This window comes from Lissotriton vulgaris, chromosome 2_1, assembly GCF_964263255.1.
Source record: "Lissotriton vulgaris chromosome 2_1, aLisVul1.2, whole genome shotgun sequence".
Classification (NCBI taxonomy): Eukaryota; Metazoa; Chordata; class Amphibia; order Caudata; family Salamandridae; genus Lissotriton; species Lissotriton vulgaris.
The window spans coordinates 1,409,339,727-1,409,361,200 of NC_141687.1; the positions used below are offsets into that span (position 1 = coordinate 1,409,339,727).

The 21,474-nt window shown below is 50.0% G+C and overlaps 1 protein-coding gene across 1 annotated transcript in view; it reads left to right on the plus strand.

Moving 5' to 3' along the window:
* The first annotated feature begins 242 nt into the window (after nucleotides 1-242).
* Nucleotides 243-21,474, plus strand: part of FDXACB1 (ferredoxin-fold anticodon binding domain containing 1) — a 210,469-nt gene continuing 189,237 nt past the window's right edge. Inside the window, exon 1 of the mRNA XM_086957173.1 lies at nucleotides 243-376. The gene's annotated coding sequence lies outside the window, so the exon portion shown is untranslated. The remainder of the gene's footprint in view (nucleotides 377-21,474) is intronic.

Here is a 21,474-nt window from a genome sequence, read left to right on the forward strand (position 1 = left end):
TAATGTGCGCCAACTTGGGAGTTCCGAACAGTTATGAAGCACATAAAAATCAAGCCCATTAATGAACAGGCTGTGGGTGTCGTCTGAGAGGTGCCAGATATGGTTGTGTAAGATGACCTAGGATTGGAGAATTCGCGACACCTCACCCAACCCAAATGCACCGTGCAGAATTCCGGAATGCTGATTGGCTGTGGAGTGTGCACGTGCATCTGGACGAGGACGTCCACCGAATAGTTTAAATCAATGGTTAACTTTGTGGATAGCAGGAGGTTGGAGTGAGGTGAGTTATTCAAGAACCTGGCAGTGTAGGCTCCGTGAGCGGTTCTAGATGGTAATTAAAACGAGGGCAGTAGGTTTCGCAGCAGCCGCGGAGGAGGTATGACGGACTATTGGTCAGAGTGAGCAATAGTGGGAACCGGTTAGGGACACCGCGGTGGCTAGTATGATGACGATGTGGTATGTTCACGCCTGACATGCTCCAGTTCCTATTGACTCCTCGTCACGTTTCTTAGCCCTCAGCTAGTGAATGCCATACGGGGCCCCTTCTTGGGTAGAGATGGGACAGCCAAAGGTTTGGCGGGGCTCTTAAGAGCCTGTGCAAGAGCCGGGTGCTTAAAATAGTTGCTATCTAAATAAAGCAACACATCATGACAAAATATGATAGCTTGTTTATGATTCACCCCAAGTTTTTCAATTTCACTGTATGCAATAAACCCACTAGATGGCTACATCTTTCTCTGCCTATTACCACCAAAGGCTTATTCTCTGTTTTTAATTCTTGCAGGGCTTTAAGTGGGATGAAAAACCTGGGTGGTCTCTCTAAAGGACGTGGCCAATGTAATTAAGGGCATGGCTTAAAAACGAGTAAGCTAAAAATCTGTGTTTAGCATAGTGTGCCGCCCGACTTGTATTTTTCTGTTTCTGTCATTGCATCCAGATATTTGATACAACAAGTAACCTCGTACCTACAAGTCATGACTATTGGCTTTGTCAATGGTTGTTAGTTGCATAAGATAAATAAGCCGCGTTTCCTTCTTGCTTGGGGGCTCTCTGTGTATCGCCTCACACCAGTGACAACAAGTCCCAGCAGAGCCTTGCGCGTGGACGCGCATAAGACGCCAGCTGCGTCCCCCGGCGGTTGTAGCTGCGTTTCCTTCTTGCTTGGGGGCACTCTGCGTTTCGCCTCAAAGCCAGGACCACAACTCCCACAGAGCTTTGCGCGCAGACACGCATAATACTCCAGCAGCGGCACACGGTGTAGGATGCACCCGCCCCAAGGGTGTACCCGGATGTAGTGTCTATGGAGGACACAGACCACGCAGACACTACAGTAGGTAAGGTGCTCTTTATTTCAGACCTTCTCCTATGCTACCCACACATATTCTGCCCCCTTCCTGCCCTGGCTCCTCCTCTTCCTGCCCTTCCATCCCACAGACTAGCTGCTGACGGGCAGGTCCTAATGCCCACACAATTCTACTACATTACACCTTCCCCTTTCTGAACAAATGAATAATCATAGCTTACTCATAACGTGACAACATGAAACACATAGAACAAAGTTACAGTTCTTCTATCAGCCAACGTGGTCTGCGAATGGTTCGTCGTGGTCGCAGATGCGTATCAGGGATGCCAAGTTCTTCTCGATCGGCACGTGAGGACATTGTCCGATCACTGGCAGGGATCCCGTCGGTTGTCGATTCTCCACGAGTAGGACTGATCAGCATCTCTGTGACTTTGGGACTACACTTTTGAAAGTGTGACACGTTCCTAGTAATTCGTTTATCATCAGACTCCGCAGTGATCATAGTTCCCTTTTGTCTGGTGACCATCAAAGGAGTCTCATAATAGCGACACTCTGTTTTCTTCTGTTGTTCTTGCCGAACTAACACCCAGTCTCCTTCCTGAATCGATGAGGGTGTAGCTCTCCTGCGGTTATCAGCATAGGCTTTCATCTTTTCTTTCTTTAGTTTGTCGATCGCGGCAACCTCTTCATGCTCAGACTCTTGAGAGACCACTCCTTCAGTACCTTCAACCATGGGTATTCTAGTGCGCACTGACCGACCTAGCATCAGGGTGGCCGGACACTTGCCAGTGGTGGAATGAGGCGTGTTTCTATAGGCTCTCAGTACTTAATTTAAGGCCACTTGGGTATCTTTCCGAGATGACTGACTCAGCTTGTTGAATGGTTTTCTTGAGTGTGGAGACCAATTTCTCCAGCATCCCATTGGCCTGCGGCCACAGTGGTGTGATTTTGCGATGTCTAAAGTTGAGGTATTTTGAGAACTCTGTGAACTCCTGACTATTGAACGGGGGTCCATTGTCAGTCTTCACCACTTTTGGAATGCCCCGAGCTGCAAACACTTCATCCAGAACCGGTATGGTGCTGGAAGCTTTTGTTGAGGCGACAAACCTTGCGATAGGAAAACACGAATATTCACCCATAATGATTAGAATGTATTGGCTGGATTTAAATGTCCCGAAGAAGTCCACTGCACCGTGCTGCCATACCCCTTACGGCAGTGGAGACATTTGCAGGGGTGCAGGAGACTCAGGACGGCTTACCAGTTGACACTGGAGGCAGTCTTTTAATGTGAGCTCAACCATTTGATCCAGCAGCGGGAACCAGACACATTCTCTCAAGGCTCTCTTGGTAGCCACAATGCCTCTATGGCCTTCATGCGCCAAGTTGATGACTCCCTGACGCAATTGTTTCGGGATGACGATCCGACTGTCTCGTAGAATCGGGCCATTGTCAGAAATTGGCAGCTCCTCTTTCACATGCTTGAAGGAAGCTAGTTCTTGTACGTCGATCCTGTCGTCCAGCTCATAATCCTCCAGATGTCTCCAGCTATTGGTCTGTAAGCGATGTGTGACTTCCTGCAGCGTATCGTCAGTGTCTAGAGTGAGCCACAACAACGTGGACATATTCTTCGGCTATTGACGGTCTGGACTTGGTTGTTTCCTTGGGTTGTCTTGACATATAATCAGCTGGATTTTCGGCCTTTGCCGGCTTGTGTACAAAAGTGTATGTGTACTCTTGGAGACGAAGACCCCATTGCCTTATTCTCGGTGGCATTGTGGCCCGTGGATTGCCAAATATAGTAATTAAGGCTTGATGATCCGTGATTAACGTAAAGTGTTTACTATATATGAAAATATGGAAGTGTTCACACGCCCATACAATGGCGGGGCTTTCTTTCTCGGGATGTGAATAGGCTTTCTCGGTGTCTGTGAGACTTCTGCTTGCATATGCAATGATGTATCGTTGGTCACTCTCCGTATTGTACTGAGCTAGGATAGCCCCCAGTCCGACAGGACTTGCATCAACAGTGATCTCCGTTCTCTTTTTTGGGTCAAAATACGCCATGTTGTTTGCTGAGTCTACAGCCGTTATGATTTCTTTGAAGGCTTGTTCACATCGGGTGGACCACTGAAAAGGATGCCCTTGTTTGATGAGTTTTCTCAGGGGATAGCTGATGGTTGCATAGTCTCTGATATAGCGAGCACAATAACTTGCCATCCCTAGACATGAGCGCCCATCGCCAGCATCATGGGGTCTCGGAGTATCCTTGAGTGCTGCCACTTTGTCGGGATCAGGTCTCATTCCGGCACCAGAAAAGTTGTGGCCAAAGAATTTCAGAGTTGATTTATGAAACTCGCATTTCTCTTTGTTTAACGTAACAGTGGCTTCCATGAGTACATGACAAACACGATCCAAGGCGGTGTCATGCTCTTGAATTGTCGATCCATGAATCAGGATGTCGTCACTGTAATTTAGGGCATTTGGAATATGATGTATAATTTTCCTGATGGCTTCCTGAAAGATTTCGGCAACAGAGGAAACCCCAAAGCTCAATCTTTTGTACCTGAACAAGCCTATGTGGGTTGAAAAAGTGGTAATATATCTGGAACGTTCCTGCAGCTCTAGTTGGTGATAACCTTTGTTGAGGTCTAGTTTGGAAAATATCTTGGCACCATTTAATGAGGCGATCATATCACTGATGTGAGGTCCAGGATGACGCTCTCTCTCAATGGCGGTGTTAGGTGCCCTCATGTCCACACACAATCAAACTTTGTCAGGGTCGCCTTTTTTTGGTTCGGCCACTACCGGAGAGACCCATGGCATGGGTCCTTCTGTACGTTCGATGATGCCGGCTTCGAGTAGGTCATGTAACTCCTTTTCCACAGCTTGTTGCAGTTGAAACGGAATCCTTCTGTGGTGTTGAGCTATAGGGTTGACTTGTTCATTTATTTGTAGTCTAATCTGACAATGAGTCATTTTTTCTAGCCCTGTAAACAATTTAGGACATTTTTGAACCACATCAAGTCCATCATCAACTTTGTATAGTATGTCCGCTAACTTAAGTTGTTCTGCAGTAGGAAGACTCAGAAGTCAATCCGCTTCAGGGCCATCAATGACATGAATGTACGCCTGTATTGTGCTATCTTGATATGTGAGGTTAGTTGAAAATTTCCCAAGGCAAGGAAGCGGTTTCTTGGACATCCAGGTATACACTCGCACATGGGCTTTGCTTAGTTGAGGTGGTATGTTCATCCTGTGATATTCAGCCACAGGTATGTAGTTGAGCGACGCTCCGCTGTCCAACACAAATTTGGCCCAGTGAGTACCAATCATGATATCAAGCCAGGGGTATTTCTTCAGGCTAACGGGATCAGCCACCATACATAGGTATTCGTCACTGTCCTGCGAGATGGGTAACAATGACCTTGACTCAGGTAAAGACGAGGGCCGGGACCGATATGTTCTGTGAGACTGGCAACTGGAATGAGACGATCCAGTAGATGAATCTCTGCGGTCTCGTACTGCTTTGGCATGATGGCGATTGTTCACTGGTCTAGACTGTCTTCCACAATCTCATTGTCTTTCTTTCCTCAGCGAGCTGCATACATTCTCAAAGTGGTTTTCTCTTCCACACTTCCTGCATGTTTGACCCAGCGCAGGGCAAGCGTCCGTGTGAGGAAAGTCATATGCACACCGATAACACTTGAGTTGACGTTCTTGTCGCTTGTTGGTTCTGCTCGAGCTACGACGTCGCTGGCCCGCCGATTGATGTTGGGTTTTGGACCTGGAAGACCTTGGTTTCACGGGCGAATATGTGCCTGTCTTCCGAGACTGGAGCCTGAATGCCTGTTCGCGTTTTTCACTCCGCCCGGCCTCCATTTTCTTAGCATGTTCCTCGGCCTGGTCATGGACCCGTGTCATCTCTTCAATTTCATCTAGCGAATAACTCTTTTTTAGTAGTCTCCTACGCAGCGACTCGGACTGGCACCCTACAATGATTTTCAGACGAAGGGCATCTTCTGTCGAGAAAGAGTCAAACTCGCAGTATCGAGCCAACCGTCTAAGGCGTGTGATGAAAACGCACATGGGCTCTTCTTTCTCTTTAGCCACCAGGTTGAACGTGTATCTTTCGTAATCAATGTTTCTTTTATGCAAACATTTGCGGTTCAGGGCCTCACACACATCAGCGTAGGATGATACTGTTGCTGCAGGTAGTTCCTTCATGATTTGACCAACATCTTTCCCTATCAGATTTCGTAACGCTATCAACTGTTGTTCTGCCTCAGTAACGTGCAACCCTTTCAGGAAGTCTTCAAAATCCTCAAGCCACTCCTTCCATCAAAGACCCATACCTCCTCCTGTTTCAAGGACCAAAGGTTCGGGTGGACGCAGAAACGAAATTCCCAGCACCCCCACATGACTGGCATTAGCTGGCGCCTGACCCGCTTGTGGTGGTGGTGTTGTAGACATTATGGTGGAGTTGACTTCTTGTGACTATGAAAAGTGACAGGGACAACAGCTCACAACTAGCTCCTACACTGCGACACACTGTGACAGCAGGCGTTAGACTAATCACAAAATTGCTCCAAAATTATTCACAAATTTCACTTGATATGCTCACACTACCCAGTTCCAGGTGTCTACATCTCACACATGTATGAATCGGGTAAAGAATGCTTCTCTTGTTGAAGAAACACACTCTGAATTACTTCTGGACACTTTTTAAAATGTATTTATTTTTACTTGCATTTGCCAAGGTTTAATGCTTTTTGCATTTGCCAAGGTTTGATGCTTTTAATTTGCATTTGCCAAGGTTTGTTTCTTTTTCCATTTGCATTTGCCAAGGTTTGATGCTTTCCGTTTACATTTGCCAAGGTTTGATGCTTTGATTTCACTTTGCCTGACTCCAAAATGGCCGCTGTGACTTCCTCGAAGGGGCAGGCGCCTGACTTCAAAATGGCCGCCGCTGAAATCTCGCGCTTCGCAAGATTTGGCCCTCCTCACACACACCGGAGCTTCCAGACACACCGGGACTCCTCCAGCCACCGGGACAACGAAAAAAAAACTCACCCGGCAGGTGCAGTGTTCCTGGCAGCACGCAACTGGGGTGGGCTCCCAGATCGCGACGACGATCACACGTGACTGGGGTGTGCTCCCAGGTCGTGTCGAGCAAGGCACTGCTCCGGGTCTCCCAGTGCCTCAGGACCGACGTGGCGGGGGGGGGGGGCTCCAGCACCTCGGTACCTTGTTGGGACAAACGCGGCCGGGGTAGGCTCCCGGACCGCGATATATCGATAAGCTGCGGCGCTCCTCGCACCCACACGGCAGCTTCAAGGATGCCAGGTACAGAGTTCCGCACTGGTCAAACGTCGGAGGATGGGCACTCAATGCAGCAGTCGTGGCCATCCTCGTTGCCAGATGTAGTGTCTATGGAGGACACAGACCACACAGACACTACAGTAGGTAAGGACCTCTTTATTTCAGACCTTCTCCTATGCTACCCACACATATTCTGCCCCCTTCCTGCCCTGGCTCCTCCTCTTCCTGCCCCTCCATCCCACAGGCTAGCTGCTGACGGGCAGGTCCTAATGCCCACACACGTCTACTACATTACACCGTCCACGTCCGTCAGAGCCTGGAAGAGGCTGGGCTAGGCCCCCTATCTAACATCTTGCATCTGACTAAAGGTATTTGTCCCCCCTGTTTTGTTTTCGATTCATCATTATGGGAAAACGCAAAGGTGCTACAGAAAGAACGGGTGGTGGGTCTGTAGCAACACTGGATGCATTTTTATCTAGAACAGCTAGCGTTCTCACCCACAAAATTGAACTGACACAGAGACGCCTGTCAATGGAACAACTTCTTCTTCCCTTGGGATCTCCTGCACAGATAACGCAAGAGGTCCAGCTAAAAATCTATTCCCCCAATTGATCATATCGGATGATATTCCACTGGGGCAATAGGAATAGTCACTTGGAACTATTGACCCGTCCAACATAACTGGAAGGGACTCTGAGCCCTCAGCTCCAACCACTTCACTAAGTGACCTTATTAACGATCCCCTGCAAAGCGGCATAGGGCTGGCGCGATTACCAAGCCCAAGCAAACTAAACCTACTCGCGCCTCCAAACCTAGGGGTCCATATCCTAAAGCCTTCACATGGAGTCATGTAACTTCAGTAGCAACTCAAACTGGAAATACACTACCCCCACAAGGCCCATTTACTGAGGAATTATGGGCAGAAGTAAGCAAAAGGTTTATGATACAGTTGGACCCTATTCTGACTAAGCTAACACAGATTGAACAACAACTGGTCAGTTTAGAACCACTCAATACACCCAACCAGTCTCTGATTGAGCCCCTCAGAGTGCAGCATTTGTAAATGCCTGCAGACTCAATTCTAGTACAGCATAGCATGTCCCAAACCTTGACAAATCCTTTAATGCTGGGTAATATCATTAACCCCGCTATACAGGTTTGTGGGCCGCATCCTAAATCTAGCAGACATGCAGATACTCAGCAGGAGGCTCCAATTATACAAGCTCCAGTACCAAGGAATACATTCCAACAGGCACCTATAGCAAGGGAGGACTTAAATGCACGCTATCAGGAAACACGAACACAAGATCCTAATGCCTTGCCTGCAGATGACCAATCCCTACCAGTTCTCCATCTCCCACCTGAATCCTCCCCTCTGGTACTGGTTTTGGCCACTGTACCCCCACCACTAGGGAAACAAGCAGGAATCTACGACACAGCTAATCGCTCCATTGGCTCTCCCACAATCTTAAGAATTCAGGAATACGGAATCACCAGCTGGCCAATAAAACCATCATGACGAGAAGAGTGGGGTGGGTGGGGAACTCACTAAAGACCACTGCGGGGCCTGTGTTGTGATAAACTTTAAATACGCACACGTGGGTCATCTCCTCCTGGATAACCTCTACAGGTCCCCACTCAGAAGTACCCAAATTATTCCTTTACCACTGGAGCATTTTTATAAACCGGCTTTAATTTGGAGAAGGAAAGAGTGGTAGGCTAACTTCAGGTCCTATACTCACAAGACATGTGGGGGGCCTGATTATCCCTCGGGGGGTAAGGTTACAAAATAGATTTGCCCCTCTTTCCGATCAGGAATCATGTGATTGACTACCATTGCCCATTGGGCAATGGTAGTCAATGGTAGATTGACTACCATTGCCCATTGGGCAATGGTAGTCAATCACATGATTCCTGATCGGAAAGAGGGTAGACCAAGTTCACCACTTGGTCCGTATTTAACACCCATGTCTCCTTCGCCACAGGGCATAGTGGATAAAATAGGTCTACCCTTGCATCCTGGAATGTGGCTGGTATTGCCTTCAAATGCAACAAGCATTTACAATGCAATGGTTTTGCCTTTGTTAAAGTTAGAGCTATTGGCATTGCTCTTGACATTATTTTTATTTATGTTTTTTTAACATAAATAAATGGCATTGTCATTTACAATGCCACTAGCTTTATCTATCGCAAATGACACACACAAACACACACAGAGCCGCCCCACACACACCCCCACACAGAGCCCCGCACACACAGCCCCCCACACACACAGCCACACAGAGCCCCCCACACACACAGCCACACAGAGCCCTCCACACACACAGCCACACAAAGCTTCCTACACACACAGCCACACAGAGCCCTCCACACACACCAACACAGCACAAGCAGGCAACAGGGGCAGACGGAGGCACAAGCAGGCAACAGGGGCAGACGGAGGCACAAGCAGGCAACAGGGGCACACAGAGGCACAAGCAGGCAACAGGGGCCCACAGAGGCACAAGCAGGCAACAGGGGCCCACAGAGGCACAAGCAGGCAACAGGGGCACACAGAGGCACAAGCAGACAACAGGGGCACACAGAGGCACAAGCGGGCAACAGGGGCACAAGGAGGCACAAGCGGGCAACAGGGGCACAAGCAGGCAACAGGGGCACGAAAACGGAGGCACAAGCAGGCAACGGGGCAGGTGGAGAAAACACAATTTTCAACAGCCCACTTGGCTCTGCAACAGTTGCCTTTGAAAAGCAATACGGCGTAATGGGCATGATCAAATCCCGTCCCCTGCATAAAAAAAAACAACAGCCTGAGGCGACTGCTAACACAGATGTAGTACAAGGCATTACACGGCAAGGGTGCTGCTGCCGGCAATTATCCTGGTATTTAAACAAATCTCTCTCTCTCACACACAGAGCCGCCCCACACACACCCCCACACAGAGCCCCGCACACACAGCCACACAGAGCCCCCCACACACACAGCCACACAGAGCCCTCCACACACACAGCCACACAAAGCTTCCTACACACACAGCCACACAGAGCCCTCCACACACACCAACACAGCACAAGCAGGCAACAGGGGCAGACGGAGGCACAAGCAGGCAACAGGGGCAGACGGAGGCACAAGCAGGCAACAGGGGCACACAGAGCACAAGCAGGCAACAGGGGCACACAGAGGCACAAGCAGGCAACAGGGGCACACAGAGGCACAAGCAGCCAACAGGGGCACACAGAGGCACAAGCAGGCAACAGGGGCACACAGAGGCACAAGCAGGCAACAGGGGCACACAGAGGCACAAGCAGGCAACAGGGGCACACAGAGGCACAAGCAGGGGCACACAGAGGCACAAGCAGGCAACAGGGGCACACAGAGGCACAAGCAGGGGCACACAGAGGCACAAGCAGGCAACAGGGGCACACAGAGGCACAAGCAGGCAACAGGGGCACACAGAGGCACAAGCAGACAACAGGGGCACACAGAGGCACAAGCAGACAACAGGGGCACACAGAGGCACAAGCAGGGGCACACAGAGGCACAAGCAGGCAACAGGGGCACACAGAGGCACAAGCAGGCAACAGGGGCACACAGAGGCACAAGCAGACAACAGGGGCACACAGAGGCACAAGCAGACAACAGGGGCACACACGTGCAAAAGACACCCACAAGCTGACAGCCCAATTATCTTGAGCCACAAAATGTATACAGACCCTTAATTCGGATCACGTTTATTTTAGTTTCAAGTCACCATACCTAGAAAAGACATTATGTAAATGCAAAGATACTGGATCGATTTGAAATATTACGCTCTGCATCTGCACAGTTAAGCCCAAGTACCCACCCAGTGACACCCGTCCATTTCCACACGAAAAATCCACGTAAAGTATACACGAATATTAAGAATCAACCCGGAAGTAGAGTTGCTTTTGTGCCGTTTAAAGAACAAATAAATACTAGAGGTTCGCCATTCGTATAAAATATACGTTTATTCACCCCGGTATGAAACATCCTGTGGACAAAACGTGATCCAGTTTCCACTTCGCACCGGTGTGATGCGGAAGTTATGGGATCTGCGTTGATTAGGAAACGTCCTGCCTTACTTTCCGACGAATATAAAGATCTAGAAAGTATTGAGTAACCAATGTGGACTTAGTAAATACGCGAGCAGAAAAGGTCAGTTTTTTTTTTTTACAAACTGCCCGCGTCTTAACAAGGTACTTGAGGACAGACTACAAATCCCATGATGCCCACAGTCGGTTTCCATGCAGGAACCTTCACCATTCCTTACCCCCGTTTTAAACAAACAAGCCCCATTTAACTGCAAACCCCCCACAAGAACATGCCCTCACCGTATCCCACTCGACCAGTACGTGACCATACGAATATCTAATAACTATATCCGTTTGCAAGAGCGGAAGGGCGGGATTACGCAGAGAGGGTACTAGCCTCTAACCCCGTAGCCAACAGCCTAATCCTGTTTAGGACCCGAAACTCGCGTCCGTTTGGACAATAAAAGAACGGGCGGCAAGGTAATATGTCCTGTAGCATACTCGGGAGGTCGAGCGGCTTGTGGCCGCGCCCCGCCCTCCCCTCGCGCTCACCCACCTGCCGCGCGCTGAGCTCCTTCTCCAGCTCCAGGGGTCGGTTCCTCCAGACCAGGTGATGCAGCGGGAACCTGCTGCTGTCCGGAGCCTGCCCGGAGCCCAGCATCATCCCTGGAACATGCTGGGCCCGCCTCCGCCGGCCCCGGAGACAACCATCCGGCTGACGGGAGCGCGGGGGGCGCTGCGGGGAGGAGGAGACTGGAGGCCGGCGACGGAGACTGCAGGGGACGGGAGGGGAGACGGAAGGCAGAGAGAGGGAGAGGGCGGAGAGCTGGGAGCGAGTGGAGAAGCGCCGAGAGGGAGCCTGCCGGAGCAGAGGAGGCCGGCGACGGAGACTGCAGGGGACGGGAGGGGAGACGGAAGGCAGAGAGAGGGAGAGGGCGGAGAGCTGGGAGCGAGTGGAGAAGCGCCGAGAGGGAGCCTGCCGGAGCGGGGAGCTACGGACTCTACGGGGGGCGGGGGCCGGGAGGGGACACGGACGGCAAAGCACTCACGCAAGCAGGAAAGGGTGCCGGCTCAATGCCGGGACAGATTCGGGGGCGTTCCCGGCGTCGCGTGACGTCGGCAAAAGCCAAAGAATGTCGGGAACGCCCCCGTGTCTGGTCCGGCATTGACGGACAGGCCCCTCGTCCAATGGCTAGGCTCCATTTATGGAGCCAGCCAATGAATGACGAGGGCCGACCCAAAGCCACACTACAGTTCTCATCAGGTTTTCGCCTGCGCGAAAAAGCTGCGCAGAGCGCAGCTTTCGCCAGGCAAAACCTAAAAAACCACAGGTGATGGACAGAATGCAGAACAATGTCATACATTCACCCCAGTACAGAGATCTGGGCCTAAATCCATCGTTTCTTTGCTCACCATGCCATTCCAGTTTGAACCCAGCCATATGCAAATCAGTCTTGACCCTGTGCCCCATGGGAACAGTCCATCCCGAACTGCCAAGCACGGTCCTCCCTGGACTGAAAACAAGCATCCAAGGACCAGTTTTGGATTCAGATGCTATGTCCATCACCACCCCCTTTTGTACCGCTTTTGGCCGCTACAAGTGTAGCAGGGTATGCTCAGACCTGAGTCCCTTGCTCACTTTGCCACTGGATTCAAGCAAGCCGGGCTGAAGACGGCTGGAATGCCAGAAACCGGTCCTCGAAGCTTGTTTCCGGTCCAGGGAAGACATGGCTTGGCAGTTCGGGCTGGACTGTTCCCATGAGGCACAGGTTCAGACTGATTTGCATATAGCCATGTCTGAACTGGGGTGGCAGAGTGGGCTAAAGAACGGTGATGGATTAAACCCAGATCTTTTGACTGGGTGTGAGTGTTTGATTGATTTAGATGCTCCATCCATCACCACCCCCTTTTGTACCGCTTTTGGCCGCCACAAGTGTGGCAGGGTATGCTCAGACGTGAGTCCCTTGCTTACTTTGACACTGGATTCAAGCAAGCCGGGCTGAAGACGGCTGGAATGCCAGAAACCGGTCCTCAGAAGCTTGTTCCGATCCAGGGAAGACATGGCTTGGCAGTTCGGGCTGGACTGTTCCCATGAGGCACAGGGTCAGACTGATTTGCATATACCCATGTCTGAACTGGGGTGGCAGAGTGGGCTAAAGAATGGTGATGGATTAAACCCAGATCTTTTGACTAGGTGTGAGTGTTTGATTGATTCAGATGCTCCGTCCATCACCACCCCCTTTTGTACCGCTTTTGGCCGCCACAAGTGTGGCATGGTATGCTCAGATGTGAGTCCCTTGCTCACTTTGCCACTGGATTCAAGCAAGCCGGGCTGAAGACGGCTGGAATGCCAGAAACCGGTCCTCGGAAGCTTGTTTCCGGTCCAGGGAAGACATGGCTTGGCAGTTCGGGCTGGACTGTTCCCATGAGGCACAGGGTCAGACTGATTTGCATATAGCCATGTCTGAACTGGGGTGGCAGAGTGGGCTAAAGAACGGTGATGGATTAAACCCAGATCTTTGGACTGGGTGTGAGTGTTTGATTGATTCAGATGCTCCGTCCATCACCACCCCCTTTTGTACCGGTATTGCCTTCAAGGCAGGTAATAAACAGGTACAATAATTTATGGCAATCCTCGGAGATCATCTGCTTCCAGGAAACATCGGCTAAGGATCCTGTTTTCTTTTTTTCCTGGTTTTCACACTTTCTATACTTCTGCAGTGCCCTCAATTTCAGACAGAGCGAAGGGGGGGGATTGGGGGGGGGGGGAGATCTATTAACCTCCCCAAATATACGTTTTCAGCTTTTCCATCTTGAGCCCAGAAATGAAGGTTCCTGGATTCTAATCAACTTCTATTATAATGAATTCGGGAGGAATATGAAGAAAGCGGTAGAAGACTTAAACAAGGAGCTAGGGAAAATTAATTTACCTGAAAAAAAAAGTTCCACCCCACATTATTTGGGTGGGGTAATTCAATATTCTCCTTTGTAAACATAATGACTATAAGGTGTGTGGTTTAGTTGACTCCCAGGACAACCCCCTCATACATTTGTCTCATAACGAATATGGTGATAGCCTGAATAACCTCCTATATGCAAGCAATCTGGTAATAAATAATAATACCAAAGCAGGACATATAGGCAAAACATTCAGGAGGGGCTGACAGGAGTCAACAATTGACTTTATCTTAGTTTCCTCTATAATAAGTGGAAAAGTGGACCATTTAGACAACCTGTTTACATGTTATAGTGACCATGCCATTTTATTTATCTCTTTAAATTTTCCTTGTAAAGGGAAAAAACATCAACATGTAGCAGATAACGTAGTGTTAAGTAGGATCAATGGCTACCAGTTAAAGTGGGCACAGTTTGAGAAGCTGAACCTAGGCCATGAAGTAATAGCCCAAGCAAGGGAAGACATACACTACTTGGTGGAGGGGTGTAGGAAGGTTGATACCTGACTATAGTTACCCCAGATTTTTTGCCTTGTGTTTTTCTGGTTTTCGACTTAGTTGGCCTGGTTCCCTGCTAATCAGGGCCCCAGGCTATCTGCTCTCTCTTTAAAATGGATTCCATGTACCCTAGGTGCATAACTAAATTGGCTTGGGTCACCTTATCAGCCCCTGTACAGTGCACTATAGGTGCCCAGGGCATAGGTGCATCCAAGGCCTACCAGGGGCTGCAGCATATCTTTTGCCACCCCTGGCTGGCTATCCAAATAGACACAACTGGCTGATCACTCAGCTGGGGCAAGGTGGTGTAATCACCCCTTGCTTAGATATAGTATACCTATATCTAAACATATATCTGGACACATATATACCTATAAGTCACTCCTATGGCAGGCCTTAACAATCCTGGAGCCAGAGTGCTTGGTTTTATGTGAGATGGTGCTCTAGCATGAGCTGAGCCTGTCTGCAGCTGTCGGGACCAACTCCCTTAGGTGTCATACGCTTTGGAATACTACCCCCTCGCCAGTCCTGGCGACGGGGGTAGCATTCCACCCTTCTAGAGGGAGAAGACATGTTACTTTGCTAAAACGCGGTTAATCCTAACCAGAACCTCAGCATCACAAAATGGATGCTGCTGCCACAGACACAAGTCTGACCTCCTACTGCTGACCGAAACTTGGCAGGGGAGGCCTGGACAATAGGTTTCCTGTCGCAGGGAGGTGCTACACCTCCCCAGACAGGAGATAGTGGATTGGGGCAGGGTGGGCTGAATGAAACTAGACACTGCCTGGGGCACACAAGGTATCCCATGCATAGTCCAGTTCAAACCGGTGCTGGGACCCTCCAGTCCCAGCTCTGGCGCGAAACTGGACAAAGGGAAAGGGGTGTAACCACCCCCTTCCTGGGTCCCACTCATAGGAGGGACCTAGCAGGTGATCCAGCCCACAGATTTGGAATAAAGGTGGGCACAGTGCTAGTGCACGCAGATTATCCTGACTGAAACTTATGAAGTGAAACTCTGGACCCTTCGACATCCCACTCGACGTGGAAGACTGAAGAATCTCCCTTGTGGTCAAGGAGTGACCACCCTGTGCAAACAGGCACCATCCAGCGCCTCCCCGTTTGCTTTGTTGCAATTCCAGCCGGAACTCGAGCAACAGAGATCGACAAGACCCAGCGTTCCTGCTTTCCAACAGCCCGATCCACAGTCCCAGCAAGTCTGAGACCCGTGGAGGCGACCTGAAGCGTGGGGCCGGCCATCTTGGAAAAACTACGAAGTGCTGACCGTGCAGCTCCCTAGGCTCCCTCGACGCTGTGCATTGGGGTTTGAGAAGCCCCAGCCCCGAGCAGCTTTTGCACCAAAGCTCACCCCTCCACACTCTCCGAGTTCTGCGTGGGGCCCTTCTGCATCTTTCTGCTCGACGCGTTGGTCCGGTCGCTTGCCCGTTGGCTAGTGGCCCCAGTACCGACGAACCTTTGAATTTTCTCTGCCAGTCCGGTTGCTCTGGACTGTCCCTCGCTCCCCTAAAAAGGAGCACCCGCTCTGACCTTCCTGGTCCGAGTAAGAAGCGATCTTTGAATCCTGCGTGGGTTGCGCTTGCCAAGGTTTGTTTGCTCCAATCCGGAAGCCGACAACGAGAGCCTTCGTGGAACAGCTTGTGATCCACTCCTGGACATCCTCGGTGCCCCAGAGTCCACGTGGCAGCGGAGACAAGCTTCACGACAACCACCTGATTGCGCCCGACATTGCCTGGTTCCTTCCTGGTTCCACTCTGGTCACTGCTGAGTGGCCCAGACTCTGTCCCCTCTGCTTTCAGGTTTACTACATCTTCGACCCTCCCTTGGATCGCACCAGACACTTCTCTTCTGGCCGCCTGCAGTATCTTCATCTACTGGCTCCATAGATCTACACAACGAAAGCAGACACGACTTTGCACCTGTGCACCCACTTCCTGTGGGTGAGGTAACTCTTGAACGCCTGTGCTCCTGTAGTGGTATACACCTCTAGTGTCTAAGTCTAAAGTTTTGTACTTCTAGTCCAGTCGGAAGACTCTTAAAACAATAACTCGATAACTTTTACGCACCATTGACTTTGCATTGATGCATGTGTGTGCTTTCAGCGCTGCACCCGATTCCCTCAGGCTTTCCCGACTTCAGCATTGCTAGTCCCGATTAGTCCCAGCGATTCCCCAGGCCCTAGGCCTGACCACTGTTCGATTAGTGATACTTGTACCACTTATTTAGTATATGGTTTGCGTGGCCCCTGGCCTCATCCATAATTGTGCAACTTTCATATCTTTTACTGTGCTTTTGTTTAAACGCTTGTGCTTCTACACTCATTAAGAGTCTAGAGGATTATTCTAAGAATAAATACATATATTTTTATAATATATAACTTGTGTGGTGTCCTTTCATTTGATATTACAGGATTGTGATTGGTAAAACAGCTGGCTTCACATGCCCTCTTGAGTTTAGCCTGAAGGCTGCTTAGTCTATGCTACCTCTAGGATAGCTTGTCTATAAGGTTGACTTACAACCACCACCATAAGAGATTGTTTGGACTGCTACAAGGTGCCCCAGAATTGGAGACATCATATATCAGGCCAACTTCTCACATTGGTGTGCAGCGGTTGGGATTTGAGCTTGCTGTTGTTTTACCAGTGCAATCTTTTTATCAAATTGAAAGATCACATCAAGTACCTTAGGTACATATAAACAAAGCTTACATATTTAAGTTCTACTGAACTTAGTAGTTGTAGATCAAAGGGCTTAGCACACCCTGCCTACAACTCACTAGCAAGGTACAGTAGGAAAACACTTAGGGCCTCATTAGGATCGCGGACGGACGCCAGAGGATGAGGGAACGTCCGCATGGGCTGGTGCGTTCCCTCATGTGCGATTAGGATGTGACCGCCACCCTGGCGGTCACATCCTGGATATTTAACATTGCGGCGGCAGCACCCGCCGCAATGTTAAAAGTGCATGTTTAACATTTACATGCACAAAGCGGCAGGCACCGCGCGGTGCCTGCCGCTTTGTGCAAGTAAATGATGGGGGGTACCATAGGTACCCCCCATGTGCACCCCCCACCCACCAACACCCTGGGGGCCCGCAACGGGCCCCCAAAATCAAAAGTACACATGCTTTTCCACGGCGGAAAAGCCGCCACGGAAAAGCATGTTTACAAATGCTTCCTAATTTGGCTGGCAGTGTCTGATAGACACTGCCAGCCAAATGAGAGCTTTTCCGCCGCGGTTGTAATCTGACCGCGGCGGAAAAGCAGTGGACAGTAACCAAGACCCACCAGCCATCGTAATGCAGCGGTGGGTCTTTGGTGAGTCCGCAGAGGATTTTCCGCCTCCTCCAGGCCGGAGGTGGCTTCCCCCGGCCCGGAGGAGGCGGAAAATCCTCCATCATAATGAGGCCCTTAGTGTAGGTAAGTGCACCACTTACACCTCACTAGCAGTCATGTCTGGCACAGGTGAAGCTTCCAGGTCTCTACCTGTGTTGGTTGACCTTACCAAGGCACCTTCCAGCTATGACAAACTCAGCCATAAGGACTTGAGTGCCTTGTGCACTGCAAGGAGGCTGAAAGAGGGTCACAACCCTACCATTCCCATCCTGATAGCCATCCTGGAGAAGGATGATCTTGAGAAAGCTAGTGTAGCTCCCTTAGGGTCAGGAGATTGAGTGAACCCCCCAGAGACTGAGAACAGCACCCCAGAAGATGAGGTGGACTCAGAATCAGAAGGTAATGAGTCAGATCATGATCAAGGGAACAACCAGGTACCAGTTGGGAGGCTTAGCCAAGCCAACTTGGACCTACATGGAAATGGAGAGGTCCAACACCTCCCCAGATTACATAACAGAATACTTCCAGGCAATAGAAGGGATAGACCTCCTTCCAGGGAATCTCACCTTTCTAGTGCCTCAAGGGAATCTCGGAGGGGGATGACTTGCCCGCCAGAGAAAAGAGCATAGGGCCAGAATGAGGGCTGCCCATCTCCAGATAGAGAGGGAAGAGGTAGCCTTGGCCCAAGCTAAACTTGCTTTAGCAAGGGAACAAACATTGAGTGGATTAGATTCCACTGGTGGCAGCAACATTATCCCTAGAGATAAATACAGGTCCTATGAACATAGAAACCTGAGCAAAATTGTGCCCCCCTACAGAGATGGGGATGACATCCACAAGTGGATAACTGCTCTTGAGAGAGCCTGCATGGTACAGCAGGTTCCTCAGGACCAGTGGGCTGAAATTTTATGGCTCTCCTTTTCTGAGAAAGGGAGAGATAAGCTCCTCACTGTAGGACATGAGGATGCTAAAAACTACACTGTCCTGAAGAGTGCTCTAATTGATGGGTTTGGCTTAACCACTGAACAGTACAGATTAATCATCAGAGATACCCAGAAGACACAGACTCAGGACTGGACTGATTTTGTAGATTGTGCTACTAAGGCTCTGGAAGGCTGGCTACATGGCAGCAAAGTACATGACTATACAGGATTGTATAATTTGATTATGAGGGAGCAGATCCTAAGTAATTGTCAGAACCAGCTTTTACATCAGCACCTGGTGGACTCAGATCTGACCTCTCCACAAGAATTGGGTAAGAGGGCAGACAAATGGGTCAGAACCAGGATTAGGCCTAGCAATCGGGGTAATGACCAGAAGATGGAGTCTACCAAACCTCAAGAAAAGGGTGGGGATAAATCTAAAGAGAAGACTTCCCCAGGGCCCCAAAACTCCAAGGATGGGGGTGGGTCCCAAGCCACTTCCTCTACAGTGAAAACGCCTTACTGCCATGCCTGTAAACAGGTTGGCCACTGGAAAACAGACAGCTGTTGTCCAAAGAATAGTAATAAGGAAAATATACCCCCAAGTAAAGCTCCAACACCTCCTGTTACTGTTAGCAGTAATCCCCCAGGTGGTGGGAGCACCCCCAAGAACTTGGGTGGGTTTACTTTTGGAACACAGGTGAACTCTGGCCTAACCAGGTCCCCAACTACTTCTGTCTGTGAAGATGGCACGGGGTTTACCAATTTCACTGATTGCCCAAACACTTTGAGCAAGTACAGACCGGAGCCCCACATCAATGGTCAGAAAGTTGAGGCCTATAGAGACACAGGGGCTAGTATCACCATGGTGACTGCGAATCTAGTCCCCTCTAGGCAACTTTTACCTGGTGCCACATACCAGGTGACAAACATTGATGGAGTGCAGAAAAATCATCCCATGGCAGTGGTAAATCTCAGCTGGGGAGGAGTCACTGGCCCAAAGAGAGTGGCAGTGTCCCCAAACTTGCCTGTAGATTGTCTACTTGGGAATGATTTGGAAATCTCTGCCTGGGCTGAGGTTGAACAAGAAATCCATTCTAGAATGGTAAATCTCCATGGAAAGGTTAGTGGGGCTGTGATGGCTACAGCCCCAATCCAAGATGTCCTTCCTGAAACGGTTGGTAGGGCTGTGCAAGTCTCAGCCCCATCTTTAGCTGACTCCCTTCTTAGACAGATTAGCAGGGCTGTGATGGTAACAGCCCATACCCAAACTGAGTCCTCTCCTGAAAAGGTTGGTGTGGCTGCGATGGCCACAGCCCAAACTCAAACTGATTCATGTGTTGTGAAGCCTGAAACTATGGATCACTCCACACAAACAGAGAGCATTGAGGAGGAAGAGACATCTCCCTCCCATCAGACTTTAGGAAAGGATCAGACTCCTCAGGGAACTGATCTTACCCCTGGTGAAGGAACTGCCCCAGAGGTGGTTAGGCCTAGCCTGAGAGAGCCCCTGATGTCAGTGGACCCTTCCCAGGTGGGACCAAGTCTGGAGCAGGTAACCTGCCCCTCTCTACCCAGCCTCAGTCAGCCCAGGGCTACAGAGGTCAAGGAAGTCAGTGAGCCCTAGAGGGCCCCCTGTCAAATAAAGCATACCCATCAGCAGATTAGGGGCACCAAAGCTAGCAGCCCTATCAAGGTGAAAACTTTAAAAATTCCTGAGGCATCCCCTTACCACTAGTTAGGGACCTCCCCCAAATGGACACTGTTGGGCACAGCCAAACCTGGGACTCCAAGGCCCCAAACCTGACCTGTCCCTCCAGTAAGCCAACCAAAGGGACCCAGCCTCCAGCTGTAGGTAGCCAGAGGTTGACCCTGAGAGCACAGTGCAAATCGGTCAATGAAAGAAAGGCACACATGGTGGAAGATAATTGGAGGAATCTGAGCCCTACATTAGTGGAGCCTCACTTCAGTACTCCATATCAACACCAGCCTTTTACTTTGCAAAAACACACCACAGGTAGTGACTCCCTATGGTGGAGACCCTCTAATACCCTTAGGGTGAGGGATTGCTTAGTGGACCATGAGACAGGGGGTAACCATGCTAGTGCAGGTACTTCCTTATATGGCCACTCAGGCAATATAGGCTTACCTGGTCAAGGATAGCCTTATCTCCTTTCGTTTGGGGGGGAGGGGGGGGGGGTGTAGGAAGGTAGTTAGTGCAGGTACTTCCTTATATGGACACTCAGGCAATATAGGCTTACCTGGTCAAGGATAGCCTTATCTCCTTTCGTTTGGGGGGGGGGGGGGGGAGGGGTTGTGTAGGAAGGTGGATACCTGACTATGGTTACCCCAGATTTCTTGCCTTGCGTTTAGCTGGTTTTCGACTTAGTTGGCCTGGTTCCCTGCTAATCAGGGCCCCAGGCTATCTGCTCTCTCTTTAAAATGGATTCCATGTACCCTAGGTGCATAACTAAATTGGCTTGGGTCACCTTATCAGCCCCTGTACAGTTCACTATAGGTGCCCAGGGCATAGGTGCATCCAAGGCCTACCCCTGGCTGGCTATCCAAATTGACACAACTGGCTGATCACTCAGCTGGGGCAAGGTGGTGTAATCACCCCTTGCTTAGATATAGTATACCTATATCTAAACCTATATCTGGACACATATATACCTATAAATCACTCCTATGGCAGGCCTTAACAATCCTGGAGCCAGAGTGCTTGGTTTTATGTGAGATGGTGCTCTAGCATGAGCTGAGCCTGTCTGCAGCTGTCGGGACCAACTCCCTTAGCTGTTCTGGGATATTGCCATACCATATACTCTTAAGTGCATTATAATCCTCGCCGTTACTTGCTAACTTTGGTTTGGCTTTATCAAAACATGTCGTGTAAGGTGTCATACGCTTTGGAATACTACCCCCTCGCCAGTCCTGGCGACGGGGGTAGCATTCCACCGTTCTAGAGGGAGAAGACATGTTACTTTTCTAAAACGCAGTTAATCCTAACCAGAACCTCAGCATCACAAAATGGATGCTGCTGCCACAGACACAAGTCTGACCTCCTACTGCTGACCG